The sequence below is a fragment of the Budorcas taxicolor genome, chromosome 4, assembly GCF_023091745.1.
Source record: "Budorcas taxicolor isolate Tak-1 chromosome 4, Takin1.1, whole genome shotgun sequence".
Lineage (NCBI taxonomy): Eukaryota > Metazoa > Chordata > Mammalia > Artiodactyla > Bovidae > Budorcas > Budorcas taxicolor.
This window is the reverse complement of record NC_068913.1, coordinates 52,118,269-52,124,820: the sequence shown is the minus strand read 5'-3', so window position 1 is coordinate 52,124,820 and position 6,552 is coordinate 52,118,269.

The following is a 6,552-nucleotide window of genomic DNA, read 5'->3' as shown; positions in this document are numbered from 1 at the left end:
TGTACAATAGCTTATAAAATCATCTCCTCATAATACACTACTGTTCTATTTACACATTTTGCTGCATTTTTTAAACGCTAAAATTCCAATCGTGTTTTATGTCATTAAGATTGTGTGTATTGGTCATTTTAATAGATATGGCCAGTGGAGATATCACTATCTTGCATTTGTACCAGAGATATGTGGATGCCAGGAGAGTGCTGTGAAATGTCAGGATTTTGCTAATTGGATGAGTAAACAGTAGTATGTGCTTGCTATTTCAATTTGCTTTTCTTTTATTATGAGTGAGATAAGCATTTTTCACATATTTAAGTCTATTAAATTTCCTTTTCTATGAAATAATGTTCATGTCCTTTAACTATATTTTCTCCTAGGTAACAATACTAACAAATACAACACTATGTGTGTCTATGTGTACAATATTTCTAGGTGTGTCTGTGTATTTCTAAAAAAGGCAAAGGCATAAAAAAATGTTCAATTTATAGGACAAGGAGGAAAAAATAAGTGATGGTATATTTTTCCAATTTTCTCTAATAGATCTTTTTAACAGAAAATCTTTTATGTACTAGAATTACAACAATGTCTCATTCACAACTGGGAAAGCTTTTTGTTTGTCTGTTTACACTCAGCTTCAGTGTGTGTGAAACAAATTCATGTGAAACCAAAAGGAGGTCTCCATTTGAAAATAAATAAACAACCAGCCACAAGATAGATAAAATCTAATCTAGGTCAGCTCCTAGGTTCTCATGAATTTCATCAGACTTCTCTAGACAAAACACACCACCCTCGTCTTAGAGATTTGGAACTGTTTCTTCATTGGGATGAAACAGTGTATTAAGCATAGAATGCAAGAAGGTAAACTTGCAAATCGCTGAAAATTTAGTGCAGCTGATTTCCCCACCAGGGCCCCAAGGGCAGTGTCTGCTGTGGTTTCCAGCTTCTCAGCAACTTCCTGCCCCTCTCGCCCTGGGCTGCCCTGGCCTGCTAGATGCAGAGAGGGGAGGGCAGTGGGGGTGGGGAGACAGCCTGAGTGGCAGCAGGAGGGCGCTGGTGCGGCTGGAGGGGTTTCACTCTTTCAGGCTTCTTTGTTCACCTGCTCTGTCAAATGTGGTTGATTCGTGGAAAATGCTCATAGTCAAACTAGCCCCTACTGTTTGGGTTTGTGCAAAGGGTAGCTGGGATGTCACAAGAAAATAAGCACAATGAAACCACAACTTACTTTGTTCACTTTCAAAGGGTCACAGCTAACGGAAGAAAAGGTCCTTCTGCACAGGCACGCGATTTTTATCACACATACTCTAGGCTTTGTGGTCCAGATTCCTCATTGTTTCTGTATACAGTTCCTCCAAAGAGCTCCTAGATGAGTTGGGAAACTTACACCCAGGATGTTCAGATGCTGCACCTTCAACCATGCTCACAACCCTGAAGGAAAGAGCAGACAGGACTCCTTGCAGCACTAAGGTCATCCCTGATGTTCCACCAGCCACCCGCAGTCTTCCCTGATCTGCGACTTACTGAGGCTGCCACATCTTGATTCGTTTTCTCAGTGCAGTTGGGGTGCCACAAGACCCGATCCCTGAACCAAGCTGTGTGGACAGATGTGAGATGCTTTCTTCCTCATAAGAACAGAGATATGGAGGCCCTGACCTCATCTGTGCAATGGAATCTCATATACTGAGACATCTACGTCCCCGCAAAAGGACAAAATGACTTCAGAGTCAACCCTAGCAAGGCTTACTAGGGGCGCTAACATCAGATAACAGTGTGATGAGTGAATAGCAGAGGGTTGCTCAGCAACATGAGCGTGAAGAGCAGCTCTCCCAAACCCAGCAGGTCCAGAGTAGGAGTCCAGGCCCTGCACTCCATCCCTCCAGCCCCACAGGGAAGCAGGGCTCCATGGCTAAGGTCAAGGCTTCAGCTCGCACAGTCTGACCTCACCGCACATTCAAGTTACATCCTTATTCCTCTTGTCTCTTGTTTAACCATATTTTCTATTAGGTAACTATATTAACAAGTATGACCCTCATTTCTATGTGTGTCTGTGCATTTCTATAAAAGGCATAGGCATAAAATAATGTTCAATTCATAGTACGAGTGATAAAAATAAATGATTGTATATTTTTTCTATTTTCTCTAATGGATCCTTTTAAAGGAAAATCTGAGAGCCAACATCTGGGGTCTTCGTCCTCCTAGGAGGACAGGCCACATTCTTCTCGCCCAGCCCAAGAATCGAGGGAGAGATTCTTCTCAGATTAAAGTCACACACTGATGTCCAACTCAGGCCCCAGCTATGGTCGTGGTGTAGACGCAGGTCCAATCCTGACACAGGATATTCTTATTGTGATGACACCACTGAAGGCTTGAGCTTTTAGTCCATGGCTGGACTCTGGAGCTCCCTCTCCGCCTCTTTCCTTATAAGAAGCTCCCTTGGTGAGGCCCCAGGCTCCCAGGGAGTCTCCAGCTGTACCTCTATTCTGTGGCCCATTCTTAGACCAAGCACAGATGGAGCCGATTAGATTTAAGTGGCCAGTTTCCTCCCAAACCAGCACCATTTCCATCAGACACAGTTCGATTTCTCTTGAATGACAATGAATAATGAAAGGAAACTGACAGATAACACTGTCTTCCTATGAAGCATTGAGTTGAATGTTCCTGTTTAACAAAACAACTCATAATATAATTTAGTTCATTTTAATTGAACACAAGGGAGAATGATTTCATAGAGTTGGTTCAAAATAAGATTACTGAGACTATTTTTAGGCAACATGTCAAGAGAAAGTGATTATTTCATGATACATAATACAAAATGGTATTTTTTTATATGTATTCACAATCCATCTTGTCTTCCTGTTGTAATTCTAACACTTTAGGCCAAATACATATTGCAAAACAAGAAAAATAAAGCTAATCATTTTGATATATTCAGTTTTATTACTTTTTACAATTGTACATATATTGCATGTTCATGAGCTAAAAAATAGAAGAGAAATGTAGGATGTAGAAAAAATACTAAAGAAATCTGAGACATGAAACAAAAATTCCATTCTGCAAATCAAAATAGAGATTTTGCTTACAATGTAATGCCATTTCAATATATTAAGAGGGCTTTCGATTAGAAAGACAGCACAAGACTTTTCTGCAACTTTGCATTAAGAGATCAGACTCAGTCTCACTGAATATAGGGAATGCAAGGTTTCCCTTGTGGCTCAAATGGAAGAAGCCACCTGCAATGAGAGAGACCTGGGTTCTGTCCCTGGGTTGGGAAGATTCTCTGGAGAAGGGAATGGCTATCCACTCCAATATTCTTGCCTGGAAAATTCCATGGCCAGAGGAGCCTGTCAGGCTACAGTCCATGGGGTCACAAAGAGTTCAACATGAGCAAATGACTTTCACTTCACTTCACGACACTATCGTACGAGCCATGGGCAGGCAACACTTTAATGTATGTGAATATCATACCATGTCTGTGAGATAACACAGTAAATTCTTCATTAGCCATTCAATAACATCAGCAGTGGGTGTCTTCATTTCAACTTTCAAAAAAGGAGACCCCATCTGATGACTTTCAATGAAGGGTCTTTTCATGCAGAAAAACACAGAAGACATCAAATATTAGAGGTATAACGTAAAAGGGCGAAAAGCTACATTTTACTCTGAGTTTTTATAACAAAGCTCATGTACCAAACACGAGCTTATGTGACAAATATGAGCTGTGACACTGAAGAGACCATGGTTGAGGTCACTCAAGAATGTATTATACAGTATTTTAGAAAAGGATCTGCTATTCACACACCCACGTTTTTGCTTTATGTCTGAACACTGCTGTGGGAAAGAGAGGACGAAGCGTGCTGGATACACTGATGCAGGCAGGGCCTCGGTTTGCCGTGACTATGGCTGCCTCTGCCATCTGTCTGTCCCTATACCAGTGCCCCAATCTACTCCATTCAGTCCACCACTTTTCCTTTCTTTTTTAAATTAAATGTACTTTAAAAAATAAAATTGGCATAAAATATTACATTAGGCTCAGGTACACAACACAACGATTCAGTATTTGTTCATATTTTGAAATGGTCACCACACTAAGTCAACATCCCACACTGAATGTAGATACAGAATCTTTTTTTCTTATAAGATGAAGTTTTAAGATCTACTCTTTCCCTTCTGGGGTTAAATAATTAAGCAGAGTTACGGCTTTTGCAACTGACTGTTTGTTTGCTCTTAATTGTGAGGGTGAAATGTTTCCTTTGATGATTTGAAGGGACTGAACAATGTGCCCTGACCTGGAGGCACAGGGAGCCCGACTGCCGTGACTGGACCACACCTGTCATCTCAGAAGCTCCAACACACTCCAGAGACGACCCGCCTGTGCGGACCAGAGTGGATGCTGGTACAGATGGGGCACCTGAGTCCTGGCTCTGCCCCTGCCAGCTGTGGGACCCTGGACCAGTCACTCCCCCTCAGTCTTCCCTGCCAGTGGAAACAAGGACAGTACCACCTCCCGCGACTGCTGCCCTTGCTGCCCTCAGAAGTCAGGGTTTGTCATTAAATCATGCCTGACATGGAGACATTCTGGCTCCAAGAAACAAAAATGAACTAAGTTATCCTTCTTCAGAAATGTGGGACTCTGACGTAGTTTTCATTCTTTACCAATGTATACCTATAAGGAAAATGTTTTAAAATCCACATTATAAAAATATGGCTATATAATCACAACCATATTCTTTAAATTTTGATTTTAAACTACTCAGAGTGGTACACACAATGTGTTGTGAATAGCACTGCAAAGTCTTTGAAAATTGCACGATCTGGACCTGCCCGTCGAGAGCATTCCATAACTGGGTCAATTCCCGGCTAACAAAAAAACTCAGCACACTCCATAGTATTAAACACTGCCTAAAGTCAACATTCAGAAAACGAAGATCATGGCATCCAGTCCCATTTCTTCATGGGAAATAGATGGAGAAACAGTGGAACAGAGTCAGACTTTATTTTTGGGGGCTCCAAAATCACTGCAGATGGTGACTGCAGCCATGAAATTAAAAGATGCTTACTCCTTGGAAGAAAAGTTATGACCAACCTAGACAGTATATTCAAAAGCAGAGACATTACTTTGCCGACAAAGTTCCGTCTAGCCAAGGCTATGGTTTTTCCAGTGGTCATGTATGGATGTGAGAGTTGGACTGTGAAGAAGGCTGAGCACCGAAGAATTGATGCTTTTGAACTGTGGTGTTGGAGAAGACTCTTGAGAGTCCCTTGGACTGCAAGGAGATCCAATGAGTCCATTCTGAAGGAGATCAGCCCTGGGATTTCTTTGGAAGGAATGATGCTAAAGCTGAAACTCCAGTACTTTGGCCACCTCATGCGAAGAGTTGACTCACTGGAAAAGACTCTGATGCTGGGAGGGATTGGGGGCAGAAGAAGAAGGGGACAACAAAGGATGAGATGGCTGGATGGCATCACTGACTCAATGGACGTGAGTTTGAGTGAACTCTGGGAGATGGTGATGGACAGGGAGGCCTGGTGTGGTGCGATTCATGGTGTCGCAAAGAGTCGGACACGACTGAGCAACTGAACTGAATTGAACTGAAAGTCCATAATATGATATTCCAAATGTGCAGGATATAATCCCAAATTCCTTACCTTATAGAACCCGGAACATCACAACATGGTAATATAGAATAGTCAGTTACCAGATGCCTATCCTGAGAGATCGCAGATGTTGGAATCACAGACAATTTAAAGTAGTTAAGATGATCATGAGAGAAAATGGAAAGAGAGGGAGAGAGAGAGAAGTCAAATCAATAAGAAATATAAATGGAGAAATAGAAAAGGAAAGACAGGTGGTAGAGATAAGCGAGAAGAGAGACAGAAAGTAACAGAAGTAGAGACGAGGAAGGAAATTGTAAAACAGAGGAGAGATGGAGAGAAAGAGAGGGAAGAAAGTCAGAGCTGGAAAGAAAGAGAGTGTGGGGAAGCAATAGGAAATAGACAATATCTGTGCACAGAGATGGAGAAACAGAGGGAGGTGGAGAAACAAAGGGAGGTGGAGAAACAGAATGATAGAGAAAGAACTGGTCAAGAGGCAGAGCTGTGCAGCAGCTGGGAGAGCTGTCTAAACCCATGACATAAATAGGGGCCACATAATGCTGTTACATGCATGTATATGTGTGTGTGTACACACACACACACCACAGGTACTTGATTCTTCTCCTGATGGGCACTTGCCTTGTTCCCGGGCCTTGGCTGTTAAAGCAGTGAACACAGGGGTGCAGGCATCTCTTAGTGTTTTGTTTTCTATGGATAAACCCTCAGAAGTGGAATTGCTGGATCATGTGGTAGTTTCATTTTTAACTTTTTGAGAAAACTCCATACCATTTTTCATAGCGACTACACCAATTACATCCCTACCAACAGTGCACAAGGGTTCTATTTTCTGCCCATCGTCAACACGTTATTTCTAGCCTTGTCAATAATAGCCATTCTGACATGGGTGAGGTAATATCTCATTGTAGTTTTGATTTGCATGTCCCTGAATTTCAGGAAAAATCTACG